The sequence below is a fragment of the Triticum aestivum genome, chromosome 5B, assembly GCF_018294505.1.
Source record: "Triticum aestivum cultivar Chinese Spring chromosome 5B, IWGSC CS RefSeq v2.1, whole genome shotgun sequence".
NCBI lineage: Eukaryota > Viridiplantae > Streptophyta > Magnoliopsida > Poales > Poaceae > Triticum > Triticum aestivum.
In genome coordinates this window covers 280,113,674-280,129,538 of record NC_057807.1, presented here as the reverse complement: position 1 = coordinate 280,129,538, position 15,865 = coordinate 280,113,674, and positions in this window count along the sequence as shown.

The following is a 15,865-nucleotide window of genomic DNA, read 5'->3' as shown; positions in this document are numbered from 1 at the left end:
AAAAAGAATATGCAACTGTCCCAGGAGCTGGAAGAGTGCAAGGCCAACTTGAGGCTGCACTAGCCGCTGCAGAGAATACCAAGGCTACCCCCTTAGGTAATATATGCTTCGAAAGATAAGTATGTTGTGAAGTGCGGCATGTGTGCAATTCTGACAATAACAGTGCAGATGGGGCCGGAGTGGATCCGGACAAGCAACAACTCTTGCGCCAGTTAAAGGCCGGCGAGAGCGTGCTCACAAGGGTGAGGCAAGAGAAGAACAAGCTTCAAGATGCCAATACCCAGCTGGGCGAGGAACTAAAGGATGTTCGTGCTTAGCTGTCGGATTCCATAAAGGAGAATCAACGACTTCGACGCGGCATTTTTAGTAAGTGCTTGAACGAATCTTCGAAAAAGAGTTCAGTGAGGAAGTCGATTGACAGAGTTATGTCTGTAGATATGCTGACAGGTCGGCTTGCGGAGGAAATGCCCGGTTCTACGGGTGACCTTCTTCCCGAGCTATCGCAACTGCACGAACGAGTTTGGCAGGCGATGCAAGGCGTCGTCCAGGCTTTGTGGCCATCCCTCTCCATTCCCAAAGGCCTTGGAGAGCTTGCAGAGAAGCTGAAGGGAGTGCGGCAACGCTTCCGATTATGGAAGATATCGGCCTGCCGTCAAGGAGCCAGGGAGGCCTGGGCCATGGTGAAGACGCGGTGCACGAAGGCTGACCCAAACCACATGGCCAAGGTCGGCCCTGTGGGGCCCGACGGGAAGGAGATCCCTGTCAGTTTAGTGTACGGCCAGGTAGAGCTGGCCGCCAAGTATTCTCAACAGGACTGTAAATTAGACAGCCTGTTGGATGGTATTGAAGAAGAATATACCCAGTCAAATTGACTATGTAATTAAAAATGACATGTAAAATGCCTTCTAGCCAGATTGTAGATCATTTGTCATTGCGAACCTTTTCGCCTCAACCTCTGGACCCGATAGTCCGGAGTGTGTCCGAATACCCTCTCGGTTATGCAAGAACCGTTGCACGCGTGGAGACCAGGCATAGGGGTCATAAGTGCTTTAGAAGACAAGTGCCCAACTAGTTATGTTATATTACATGGTTAGTAAGAAACATCTTCTAGGGAGAATAGTTCCGTTAGGGGTTCCTTTCCCTGGGAAGCATGCCCTAAAGTGCATGTCCGGACTGCGAAAAAAGCAGAAAAACATCTGGGCGCAGATAAATAAACAAGTGAAAAATCATCTTTTAGTTCACCGACCGAATATTCCCTTAAGAACGCTAGCTTTCGGCTTCACCCAGTCTGAGGTACACATCTGGCTGACCCGGCAGTAACAATCGCAGAGGTGCTCCCTTTACCACCTAGCCGAACAAACGGGAACGTAGGGGTAAGCACAGGAGCCAGGCAACCCAGCTTGGCCAAAACTTAAGTCATATCGATGCATATAATGGTGCATAAAAGGTTCATGCGGAAGTGTCACGCATGTTTTGGGCATGAGGCCCGTGTATATAAGTTTCTGATAAAGAAGCCCCAAGGTATAGTGAGCGCGGGTGGCGCGTCAATTATGTGCGATCAATGTGCAAGCAAACCCTTAAAGGCTTGGAAGAAAAAGGGAGGGAGAAGAAGAGAAATATTAGGCAGCTAATTTGTAAAAAAAGGGACAGAGGAAGGAGACGAACACAGAGTCCGGCGCTAGGCGTAGAATCTTCGTAGGCGTGCTGCGTTCCATGGGTTCGGCTCGAGTCGGTTATCCAATGCGTTTCGCAGACGGTACGCTCCACTAGTCAGGACTTGGTCGATTATGAAGGGACCCTCCCATTTGGGCTTGAGTTTGTCCTTTTTCTTGTCCGGCAGGCGTAGAACTAGTTCGGAAATATTGTATGTTTTGGCCCGTACTTCTCTGCTTTGATATCTTCGAGCCTGCTATTGATAGAATGCGGAACGGGCTTTTGCCACGTCGCGCTCCTCCTCCAATATGTCCAAGCTGTCCTGTCGATCGAGCTCGGCTTCTCTTTCTTCGTACATGCGCACGCGAGGTGAGTCATGAATGATGTCGCAGGGCAGGACTGCCTCTGCGTCGTATACCATAAAAATGGTGTGAATCCGGTAGTGCGATTCGGCGTGGTCCGCAGCCCCCAGAGTACGGAGTCGAGCTCCTCTACCCAGTGTGTGTTAGATTCCGTGAGGGATCGCACTAATCTGGGTTTGATGCTGCTCATGATTAGACCATTGGCTCGCTCGACTTGACTGTTAGTTTGTGGCTGATAGACTGAAGCGTAATCGAGCTTAATGCCCATGTTTTTGCTCCAGAGTTTAACCTCGTCGGCTGTAAAGTTTGTGCCATTGTCAGTAATGATGTTGTGGGGGACGCCGTAACAGTGTACAACCCTTGATATGAAGTCTATCACCGGTCCGGATTCGGCCGTCTTAACAGGCTTGGCCTCTATCCATTTGGTGAATTTGTCCACCATGACCAGTAGATATTTTTGCTTGTGGGTTCCTCCTTTAAGGGGTCCAACCATGTCAAGCCCCCAGACCGCAAAAGGCCAGGTAATTGGTATAGTTTGGAGGGTGGTAGGCGGCATGTGGCTTTGATTAGCAAATAATTGGCAACCAACACATCGCTGGACTAAGTCCTGAGCGTCTGCCCGGGCCGTCGGCCAATAAAATCCGGTACGGAAGGCCTTGCTCACAAGGGCCCGGGCTGCGGCGTGGTGCTCGCCGAGTCCGGCGTGAATTTCAGCCAGAAGTTTCCGCCCTTCCTCTTCGGAGATACACCTTTGAAGGACTCCGGTGGTTCTTTTCTTACAAAGCTCTCCTTCATGGACTTTATAGGCTTTAGATCGCCGCACTATGCAGCGTGCCTCATTTTGGTCCTCGGGAAGTTCTTGCCTAGTTAAGTAGGCTAAGAATGGTTCTGTCCACGGGGCAATTATTACCATTATTACGTGGGCTGAGGGTGTGACTTCATTGGTGGAGTCTTCCTTTGTGTCAGAATGTTCGGTGTCAGGTGGTGAGGCCAGGTCCGGATTGTCATTTCCGGATTCCCCTTCCCACTGTACGGATTGCTTGAATAGCCTTTCCAGGAAAATGTTGGGGGGGACTGCATCGCGCTTTGCGCCGATGCGTGCCAAGACGTCTGCTGCCTGATTGTTTTGCCGGGCTATATGGTGAAATTCCAGCCCTTCGAAACGAGCTGACATTTTTAAGACGGTGTTGCGATAAGCTGCCATTTTCGGATCCTTGGCATCAAAGTCTCCGTTTATTTGGGATATCGCGAGGTTCAAATCCCCACGCACCTCTAGGTGTTGAATGCCCATGGAGACTGCCATCCGGAGGCCATGTAGAAGGGCCTCGTATTCGGCTGCATTGTTGGAGTCCGTATACATTATCTGGAGTACATATTGGACTGTATCTCCTATTGGGGATGTCAGAACGACGCCAGCCCCCAGACCCGCCAGCATTTTGGAGCCGTCGAAGTGCATGGTCCAGTTGGAATATGTGTCGCACTCATTAGGGAGTTCGGCTTCAGTCCATTCAGCGACAAAGTCGGCCAAGGCTTGCGACTTGATGGCTCGCCGTGGCTTATAGGTTATGTCGAACGGGAGGAGCTCTATGGCCCATTTGGCAATCCGGCCCATTGCGTCGCGATTGTTTATGATGTCATTAAGAGGTACTTCGGAGGCTACTGCTATCAAACACTCTTGAAAGTAGTGTCGTAGCTTTCGAGATGCCATGAACACTGCGTATGCTATCTTTTGGTAATGCGGGTACCGGGACTTGCATGGAGTGCGGACAGTGGACACGTAGTAGACTGGTTTCTGGACAGGGAATTTGTGTCCGTCCGTTTCTCGTTCGACGATGAGGACTGCGCTTACAACTTGGTGAGTTGCCGCGATGTATAACAACATTGGTTCGCCGATGTTAGGCGCGGCCAGGACCGGGTTTCTTGCCAGTATGGCTTTTATTTCTTCGAGTCCGGCCGTGGCGGAGGAGGCGGTAAAGGGGTAATGGTTTTTCCCCCAAGCGGGAGATGAAGCGGCTTAGAGCCGCCACGCATCCAGTCAATTTTTGTATTTGCTTGAGGTCTTTTGGAATATCCAATTGTGAGTTTGTGACAGAGCTCGGATCTTGGCTGGGTTTGCTTCAATTCCTCTACCGGATACGATGAAGCCCAAGAGTTTTCCGGCTGGTACACCGAAAACGCATTTTCCGGGTTAAGCCTAATGTCATATGTTCAGAGATTATCGAACGTGAGCCTCAAGTCATCTATTAGAGTTTCGACATGCTTGGTTTTGACGACCACGTCATCCACGTATGCTTCAACCGTTCTGCCGATCTGGTTGGCCAGACATGTCTGAATCATGCGCTGATATGTTGCGCCGGCGTTTTTTATCCCGAAGGGCATTGTGTTGAAGCAGAATGGGCCGTATGGGGTGATGAATGCCATTGCGGCTTGGTCTGACTCTACCATCTTGATTTGGTGGTAGCCAGAGTATGAGTCGAGGAAACACAATGAATCGTGTCCTGCGGTGGCGTCAATGATTTGATCAATGCGGGGGAGGGGGAAGTGATCCTTTGGGTAGGCCTTATTTAGGTCTTTGAAATCGATGCATAGGCGCCAGGATTTGTCCTTCTTTGGTACCATCACCAGGTTTGCTAGCCAGTCCGGATGTTTTATATCTCTGATGAATCTGGCTTCCAGTAGTTTGGCTAGCTCCTCTCCCATGGCTTGTCTCTTAGGTTCGGAGAAATGTCAAAGAGCCTGCTTAACAGGCTTGAATCCTTTTAGGATGTTCAGGCTGTGCTCGGCCAGCCTGCGTGGGATTCCTGGCATGTCTGAAGGGTGCCAGGCAAAAATGTCCCAATTTTCACGTAGGAATTCTCTTAGTGCGGCGTCTACATCAGGGTTTAGTTGTGCCCCGATGGAGGCCGTTTTTGTAATGTCCGTTGGATGGACTTGGAACTTGACTATTTCGTCTGCCGGCTTGAAGGAGGTGGACTTGGATCTTTTGTCGAGTATCATGTCGTCCCTGTCCACCATGGAGCGCAACGCAGTTAGTTCCTCGGCCGCTAGGGCTTCGGATAATGCCTCGAGGGCCAGTGCGGCTGTCTTGTTTTCGGCACGGAGCGCTGTGTCCGGATCGCTAGCACGAGTGATGATTCCGTTTGGTCCGGGCATTTTGAGCTTCATGTACCCGTAATGGGGTATAGCTTGAAAAATTGTGAATGCTTCTCGCCCTAACAGAGCATGGTATCCGCTACTGAACGGGGCCACTTGAAATGTGACCTCCTCGGATCTGTAATTATCCGGCGTGCCGAACACCACGTCCAGTGTGATTTTTCCTGTACAACACGCTTCCCGACTGGGGATTATTCCTCTAAAGGTTGTGTTGCTTTGCTCAATGTGGCTCCAGTCTATTTCCATTTTTCGTAGGGTTTCCTCATAGATGAGGTTCAATCCGCTGCCGCTGTCCATGAGTACCTTGGTAAGCCGAAAGCCGTCCACTATCGGACTGAGGACCAGTGCGGCTGTTGCTCGGGCTGTCCGGAATTTAGGTTCGTCACTAGCATTAAAGGTAATAGCCATGTCACTCCATGGGTTTATTGTCGCTACCTGGTAGAGTTCGGTAAGGCTGCGGAGCGTTTGTTTTCTCGCATTGTTTAATGCGAAAGTCTCAAAGACTATTGATACCGTACTGGCGTTCCTGGGGTGGTGCTCTGCGGATTCCAGAGTTAGAAGCTCCTCGCCACTTCTGGCCACCTGCCGGAGTATCCAACATGCTCTAAGGCTATGAGTTGGTGTGGCGCCCTCTGTACTATGAATTTTACAGGGTCCATTGAGCCATCCCTCCAGTACAGTTCCATACCCTACAGAGGGTTTTTTTTGTTTGGCCCAGGTGACTGGCGATATTGCGCCCTTTTGTTTCGGACTGGGATTGTATTCAGGGTCGGATTGTCCCAGAATTTTGTTTCGGTTTTCCGAACGCTTTCTATCGCACAGTACTTTCGTACTATGGATGCCAAGTCGGCGAAGCGTGTGATTTCACGGCGACTTATGGCGTTGAGGATTCCGATGTCCATGCAGTTGTTGCAGAAGAATGAAATTGCATCCCCCTCGCAGCAGTCCTTTATCCTGTTCATAACCAGGAGGAATCTGGCCCAGTAATGGTGTACTATTTCTCTGGGCTCTTGCCGAATTTGGGATAGATCCCTTATATTTGGGTGGGCGGGTGGATTTAAATCCGGAACCTCGCCCGATCTAAGACTCAGGGGCCAAGAAATTTTCGAACTCGGAAGCTTGGGTTCTTGGATGTTATCCAATGAATCAGGCCCACTGCTTGACTTTAGGTTCAGGGCTTGAGTGACGTCCTCCCCTCCGCGGATGTCCGGCTTGGAGGGATCGGGAATCCGGACACATCTGGTCCTTAGGATGGGTGAAGATTCGCTGCATTGTCCCTCCACCACTTCGACGTGGTGGGTGACCTGGGGAGAGTCAATCTCTCTCGGATCGGGTTTAAGCCCAATTTGATCGTAGTCTGTAGCGACTCCCAGGGCGGCGATGCGATCCAAGAGCTCATTTAAGGAAGAGAGCTCCATCGGATCTAACTGCTCGGCAAGTTCCGAGTTGACATGGAGATTGCTTTCGATGACCCGAGAAGTCATCGTCGGCGCGGCGGCTGAAGAGGCGGTCATTAAAAAACTGCCTAGCCGGAGAGTTTGGCCGACAGCCAAAGCTATTTTAGCAACAGCGTCGTCTTTAAAGATGGGGTGCGACATCCTACCTGACGGTGACGACACGGAGGAACTATCAATGAAAGCACCAATGTCGGTGTCAAAATCGGCGGATCTCGGGTAGGGGGTCCCGAACTGTGCGTCTAGGCGGATGGTAACAGTAGACAAGGGACACAATGTTTTTACCCAGGTTCGGGCCCTCTCGGTGGAGGTAAAACCCTACTCCTGCTTGATTAATATTGATGATATGGGTAGTACAAGATATGATCTACCACAAGATCAGAGAAGCTAAACCCTAGAAGCTAGCCTATGGTATGATTGTTGTTCGTCCTACGGACTAAAACTCTCCGGTTTATATAGACACCGGAGAGGGCTAGGGTTACACAGAGTCGGTTACAATGGGATGAGATCTTCATATCGCATCGCCAAGCTTGCCTTCCATGCCAAGGAAAGTCCCATCCGGACACAGGACGAAGTCTTCAATCTTGTATCTTCATAGTCCGGGAGTCCGACCAAAGGTCATAGTCCGGCCATCCGGACACCCCCTAATCCAGGACTCCCTCAGTTACACTCCAATATCTGTATGCATTGTAAGGTTTATCGCACCCACCAGGATTTCCAGTCCCATGGATGTTCGGTCCATACGATTTGTCACGACCTTTGGACTATCCTGCTTGTGGGAGTAGGCGGGTCCCTGCATGCCACCCGTAGTTGGACGATCAATCTTATATTTAGTACTTCAACATAGTGATTTCCTGGTAAGGATTCACTCGTGTCACATCAAGTAAATCTTATTGATTTACTATCTAAATCTTATTGATTTAATGTCATATTTTGTTTCTTTTCTTGCAATTTTATGATGCAGGTTTTGCCATGTGACATTCATCACAGAATAAACCGTTTGGTTTGCTCTACGATGACTATTTTTGCAGGTTTCACTTTGTATGTCATGTCAGTAATGAAGGCCCTGTCCATCACTTATATTACTGGAAAAAAATTGGATCAGTCAGTTGTCTGAGTATAAGCTGAATCCCTATGATGAACTGTAGTTTGGTTTAACAAAAACGCCACAATTAGTCCTTCTCGCGTTTAAAAGAAATGAAGAAAAAAACTGGATCACGGTCACGGATCCTAGTCAAGTTAGAAAGCTAATCATAGCAGACCAGACATGATCGCCGCTGTCTCGCACATCGGTACTACCTTCAGCAATGGATCGAGCACCGACAGTTGCTCTAGCACTAACAGCGGCAGCAACTCAGTCTAATCCAGCTAAGGATTGGGCACCGACCACGTTAGTGGATCAGTCTGATCTACCGGAGGATCGAGCATCGACACCGGCACCAGCTCTACAAGGAGCACCATCTCCGGCAGCAGCAGCGGCTTCGGCACCTGCACCAAAACTTGCACTTGCATCTGCTCCGGCTTGTGCAGTTGCACCGGCAACAGACTGGGTTGTAGTTCACACTTCATATACCAAAGTCCTTACAAAAACCGACATGTCCACCTTCTTGGTAAGCATTGGCCACCCAAGTGCTTCGTTCTTTTTTCTTTCCATGTTGTTTCACATGATTCACTGTGTTGATCTAACTATTTGGGTATGTCTTCTTGTTTGCAAACATAGAATTCCTAGAGCAACGAGGGAGTTGTTCAACAACCCGGGCGACCGCGGCCAAGCTTCTCTTACCATGCGCAGCCTTGGTGTGAATGAACCTGCTCAATATACCATAAGAACAAAGGATGGTCGCATGATGATTGATGCAAAAGGATGGTCAAGGTTCAAATCTAAATCATATCTTGCGGTAGGGGATGATGTCAAAATCGAACTTTCTTGGCAAGGATAGCTGGTCCAAATCAACTTTTAAATTCTTCAGTAGCAGCACGCAACTGCTGAACTGATCTATCCTCTGAGAGATTTTGGTGTAATAATCTGGCATGGTGAAACAAGTGTTATGTGTGTATAAGTAGTACGATAGTATTATTTGTCACATGGTATATCGTTGATAGAATTGCAACTCTGATTGTTGGTTAGGAACTGTCGTTCGATTTCATTCCAACAGCTACCGTGCTTTATTCAATTTTGTGTATTCGCCTTGCAACAGCATCTAAAACCAGCGCCGTACCAATGGCTTGCAATATGAAAAGCGCTGAGGTAGAACACATGGGCCCCCAAACATGCAGGGTCGGCCTGCGGCCCGAAGTCCAGAACCGTGAGCCTGTCTAGGTATTATATTCTCAGTTGAACCCCCATAAAAAAGCTGAACCCCCATAATGCCCGTGTGTTGCAGAGGGAGTATATTTCTCGGCAAGGTGAACCTGTCTGTGATATAAAAGATTTGTATATTTCTTTACAGAGGGAGTATCTCTCTGTCAAAAAATATATTTATGTGTAACTAGTTACTCCTGTCTTTCTACTTCCTTTTGCTGATATGTGGGGCAACCGGCAACGGGGTCCATGTGCCATATGCACAAATTAGAGTGCACAACTTCACGGTAGACACACCCCAGTCATAGCGCCACAGTAATGCCCAATGAGCCGTCAAATCACAACCCCCCCTTTCCAGCTTTAGTAGTAAGCTGGACGGATGAAGCGGCAATATTTCACTGGGCCTAAATCCCCTTCTCCCTCGTCTGCTTGTTCAGAGAAAAACCCCTCTCGGCGATTGCATAGGGTTTTCTCATGAAGAACTAGGTACGAATTCTTCATCCATCCTCGATAAATCCAAGTCCCTTGGTCGCAGGTAACCCTAGGATGGCAGCCGCCGCCGTTGATGCATTTTTCTTCCTACTGAATCTAGTGTGTTTCATTTGCAGTGCCCAAAGTGCGAGTACCCTACAGTTTTCTGCGCCCTCGGAGAGACACCACACTTGTTCCTTCTCATCCTAACACAGGATTTTGAAACGCGCATAGTATGTTCCTAGAATCCTCTTTTCTATCCGGGAGGGTGGTTTTTTTTGAACATGTTGTCGACTAATTTGGAAATTTGGATTGCTATATTTGGATAAAAGGTACTACTAGTACGATGATCAACACTGACGTGAAGGAGGAAGTTATTTCTAGATTTGGATAGGGAATACATTGTGTTCTCATATTATTTTTCCTGCAGTGTATTATTTGCTCTGCCAGAACACATGTACTCAAGATGCTCGGCCTTGCCATAACTGAATACACTAGTTTAATGGTCACAGTAAAGACAAGCCATGGATATAAGTTCTGTCGTGGAATTAACACGTCAGATGTCCTTAGTGTGAGGACTTAGTCGCGAGGCCCACACATCTATGTGGTAGCTTGAGAGGGGTTGAGTGGAATCGAGAGACGCAACACAAGACAAGGGTTTAGACAGCTTCGGGCCCCGGGAAACATCATCCGGTAAAACCCTATATGCTGTTTGAGGCTAGATCTCATTATCATCATGAGGGAGTCGCCGTAAACCGGCTCTCCTCTAGCTGTGTCTAGCCCTAGAGATTGTTTCTTGCTTGTCCCTCTTTTGGGGAGCCCTGCCCCTCCTTATATATGTTGAAGGAGCAGGTTACATGTGGAGTCCAACTCGGACTTTAACTTAAACTATTTTGACTTCCTTTACTAGGCTTCTCAACGTCTGCCGGTTAAACATTGTCTGCCAGTTTAACAACACCTGCCGGTTTAACATTGTGTGCCGGTTTAACATTGTCTGCCGGTTTAACGACACCTGCCAGTTTAACATTGTGTGCCGGTTTAACAACACCTGCCGGTGCTACCATCTGTCTTAACTCTTCCGATTTAACACTTGCCGGTTTACCGTCTGTCTTAGCCATCTGTCTTAACTGTCTGCCGGTTTACCATCCGCCGGTTTACCAAGTCCCGGCCGGTTTACGACTCCGGCCATGCCATACCGCGGGGTATATCCCTGACATTAGCCCCCAATTTAATTTGGATTTATCCATGTTAAACTGATCCTGATCATCCTTAAGTCCTTATCACTTCCTTCTTATAGAAAATCCGATTTAATAGGCCGGCTTCATAATCAATTTGCTGACATTGGTTTGTCACAGACAAATATTGTGAAGAATAACTTCTTTGACTCAGCTCCCAATGACTTAACAAAAATAATGGTCCTTGAAATCCTCATCTGATCTTCAGCCGGTTTACGAATGTAGAACTTGCCGGTTTATAAATATTGATAGCACCGGGTCATACTTGTAGTTAACATCTAGTTTGAAAATATACTTCTTATATGACTATCACTTGTAGCCCTCAAGTCTTAAGAAGGTAGCATAGCAACAGCTTAAGACTTGCTTCAATATAAATATCACAATTTTGAAGAAATCCAGGTTGTTCATCTCAATCACTTAGTTAGAATTGAGTATTCCACATATGTAGCCCCCAAGTGCCGGCTTGTCATGCTTGCAGCAACCTGGGACTTGTAATTTCCTGATGCTCATAAAAACTTCAACCAGTGTAGCCCCCAAGGGTCGGATCATTATGGAATAATGAGCAGGGACTTTGTAAATATGATCATGTAAACTTTGAACAGCAACGGTGTAGCCCCCAAGGGCCGGCTCAGTAAGATAATATTGAGCTGGGACTTTGATATATACTTCAATGAAAATAACATCATATGATGTAACCCCCATCATGGGGCTTGAATTCATGTCCACAAGCTTAAGAGCCTTGTGCTCTACCAACTGAGCAGTGGACCCTTCAATATAATGAATAAAAAGCTTTGTACCTTGAATTGTTTGATAGGAGAAATTGGTAGCCCCCAAGGGTCGGCTCATTATAATGTGATGAGTCTTGTCTTCAATAAGATGAACAAATAATGACTTTGCATTAGCCCCCAAGTGTCATGGTGCATGCTTGCAGCGACATGAGACTTGCATATTTGATGTAATCTCCACTTAAATAATGTAGCCCCCAAGTGCCGGGTTGTAAGCCTGCAGCAACTCGGGACTATTCCTTCAATTGTAGAATAAATCATATCCATTGATAATATGATAGCCATTGCGCTAAAGCGACTTTGAAAACCTTGATCATAATACTGGTTATTGATAACCATAATAGAAATCCAGCCATGTTAGCTATTTGAATAATATACCCAATGATTTATAAGTGCATAATTCCAATGGCGCAATCCAAATATATTCTGGCGACTTATAGTCCAAAGCCAGGCTGGGTCAATAAACACCGGATTGTAAGTGATTATGTACTGATAACTTGTAGTTGAAAGTCAAGCTGGGTTAATGAACACCGGGCTAATTTGATGACTGAAAAGCCATACCGGGTCAATAGACACCGGTTCAATATAAAATTTATCAAAAGAGAAAAATCTTGACAAAGGCAAATAAAACCGTGTAGTCGAGGCTTTTTGAGGGCTGCCAGGCTCAAATTCGAGGCTTTTTGTGGGCTGCCAGGCCGCTGAGTTGAAACATTTAACAAAGCCTTCTAAGATGGACCTCCAACTAACCAATCACCGTTTTAACTTTGACAAGTGCAGGGTCTCAATGAGAGTAAATCTCAAACGTTCGGAGGGCCGTGCCAGGATGACCTGGATAGGAGTGTCTTACTTGATGAAGGCAGGTTAACCCGAGGTTTTAGGTAAATATACCAGGCTTCCAAGCCGTGGGTCGATACCCAGCTACAAGGGTCCATTCAAACTCCTTGGTATTTGACCAAACAGCCCCCAAGTAACGTGATGAGTTGTGCTCATTGGGTGCCTATGTTTGAGTTGTGCATAGCATCCAAACTCTCTTTGGCCCCTTGGGTGTGAAGCTCCCAAGCATTGTTGTGGCGTGATAGCCGGATTAATGGATAGAACTCCGCTTTGTCAGCTGAAGCCCCCATGTAACCAATAATATGATAAGCCAATAAGGCGAGATACCCATGTTTGAACTGCACGTCATGGCAATAAGTCCTCTTTGGTAACCTTTAACTTTTCTAAGAACTCAAACTTGCGAGAGATGAATTCTTTTTTGAACCGGAATTTTGAACCGGATATTGACAGCTTCAGAAATTTGTGGGAGATAGATTTCCTCGTGAACCGGATTGTAAACCGGATATTTGGAGAGATTCAACGCTTTATGAGAGAGAGATGTCTCTTAAACCGGATATTGAACCGGAATCCTTTCTGATGACCCGAAACTTCATTGCGTCGGGATTTTGTCATATACTTTTTTGAGCCGAAAATTCTCTGACGGCTTTAAATTTTCATCAATATAGCAGTAGTCTCCGGGACCGGGTTATTTTTCCCTTCAATATCCTGGGGTACTTGAATTTGCTGAAACTGGCAAGACTTGATCATAACAGAAGGTATATATCATCGTAGCCCCCGAGTCTTAAGATGACTTAAGGAGTTGTCTTGAGATTCTTCCGTACTTGACCATAGCAGAAGGTTTATATCGTTGGTGTTGATAACATGATGTGAATCCACATAAGATTGAGGTGATTGCAGCGGGTTATAAATGATCCCGTATGAGCCGTGTCAGCAACTCGGCCAATGGTTCCTTCCCGCTGGCTGTTTGAAGTGGACCAAACTGTAGTGGCATCGATTTGTGCTCATGTCCATTAATCCATCCACTGAAAACGGTGGCTGAATGATAATTCGCCTCCAATTTGTTGAAAGAAAACCGGCTACCCAAGCAGTGACTTGCTCATACTCAATATACAGCTCCTGCAGACAGGCGCGGCCTGACGTGTTGACGTAGACCAGGTCGCAAGAGATGGAAGGTAAAAACGACCGTAGCATCAGAGGTGGCACAGACAGATGAGTCAGCCGTATATATTGATGTAGCAGGGGCGGCGATTTGTTCACGTATCCGTCCAGCAGTACGGCACGGACAAGCACTAGTGCAAAAAAAACACTATTGGCTTACGCCGCTTTGCCATACCTTTGTAATAAAGAATGGTCCTGCGAAATAAAAATACCATAGACCAGAATAACTGTTTTTCAAACAATGTAATATATACTGATAAGATTTATAGAAAGGATAGCACCTGGAGTAGTATTTTTGACTGTTCTGATGTGGTACTAGCACCCACGCAGTCCTCCTTTGTCCTTTTTGTAATGAATGCATCAACAGTTGATGGAAATAGCAGAACCTGGTCTCATCTTCACTGCGATCTTCCACCCCGACGTCGTTCCAATTGTTCATCCATGTTAGTTTTGTATCTGGTTCTTGCTTGTTGCCTCGATTACTTCTTAATCCACCTATTCTGTCTAACTAATCACAATTTAACTTTAGAAGTAGCAATGAATCTCTCACGAAGATGCTACTTCTAACTAATATTTTCTTATAATTGGTGGCATGTGTAGGTTTTTTCAGAGTTATGCAGTCTGCTTGTTTGTTACTCTGTAATAACTCGGGTGTTACTGATGGCACTAAAGTTGACTGGTCGACATCCACAAGTTCCTACACTTTATTGATCATCTTGAGGTCCTTGTGGGGCGTTTCAATGGTGGAAGGCCACATGGGATATGTGTGCCAGTGCTGCACTCGTTGAACAGGTCCAACTGTGTCGAGAAACTTATGGTACGAGCTGTTTTTTGTTATATATGTTGTTCATAAACTATTGCTTATACACAGTTTTACAACTATGATCTTCTTGAAACAGAAACTGCCCAGTTCTATTGTTCCTATACAGATGCCTGACCATGGTCGGGTCAGACTTGTGCTTGGTCACAACATGATGTTTATGTCGACCTACTCAATTCCCCTTGGAGGTGAAAAGATACTTATTCATGGGTGGTCTCAAATAATGAAGGCCCGTCCATCTTGGAGAATAGGACAGAATATTATGTTCATGCTTTTCCATGGCTCTAAAGCGAATATCCTATTTATTAACCACATTGTGAGATGAAGCCGCTTTCAGAAGGTTGTGGATGCGTGGGGTGGCACCTAGGCCTTGTCCTGGGGCTTGGCGGCCTCGCCCTTGGTTAACTATAGGCAAAGTAGCACTGTTCGAGGCGTGCTTTGTACGGTTGAACCTGTATAAGTACTCATACTGCTTTCAGCTTTGGTTGTTAAGTGCCCCTGCTGGTTTCAGTTAAGGTTGTTAAGTACTCCTGCTGCTTTTACAGTCTGTCGTGTTTCTTCAGTCATGTCTTTTCCTCCAGCCGCCAAAACCAAATCAGCGCCGGCGGGGCCGCCTGCTTCCGCCTCCCACGGCTGGTTGCGCCTCAGCGCACGCATCGCCGCCCCACCGTCTCCTAAATCATTAACACCGACGTCCTCCGCACGCTTTGGTGCGCTCGCCGCGGTGCCGCCCTCTCGCGTTGTCAACATGGTCAACAAATAACAGGAATCGGCAGAAGTACGTGGAGAGGATGACAGTAGGGGCCCACCACGTTAGCGTATGGAAAAATAAAATGCTTCCTCCTAGTGTGTTCTTGACATCTGGAACCCACGACATTGTGAGTGTATATAGTCAATAGACAAGAGAACAACACAAGATCGGCTGACACCTGGGACGTAGCTTCTCGAGCAGTATTTTTTTGTTATTGTTGAGATGGAGCAGGGTTTGAACTGGGCTGTGGCCCGTCTAGCCCAGGCTTATATTTTATGTTCACCATGTGACCAGCCAAGCTATTTTTTCTTTGTGAAAATGAGCCCAGTTTATTTTTTCTGAAGAATACCCAATCCATGCCTACTTATTTTTCTATGCCCTGATGGGCTGTAACTCTTTCAAGACACCTGCAAATCTTGAAAGTAATATGAAATGGGTTGTAAATATAAAAACAGATGACAAATTGGCAATTACTTTATAATTTCTGAATTTTTTCACATTTTCAGATTCCTATTTCACTGGGCATTAACCTAATTTAAATATATCTTCGAAGTACTTTAAATCTGGCTCGACATTTCGGTATTAAAAATAGTTTGGAACCCACAGAAATATGCGAAATTGGCCCTGGCCAACCAAAAAAACAACTGCAATAAATTGCATAAGAAGTTTCCATGAGCTATATATAAATTATTAAAAAAAGAGGGAGTGGTCTGACTTGTGGGCCTGTTTAGTTGACGCGTATGCAAGATTTTTTTAGTTATTATATAGTCAACAAACGATTCTAGCAGACGTAACAGTTGGATGTCAATCCAACGGCCGTCGTGTTTCTTCAATCTCTGATCTTCTTGCTCCATCCGCCAAAGCAGCGCCGGCGGGACCGCCTGCTC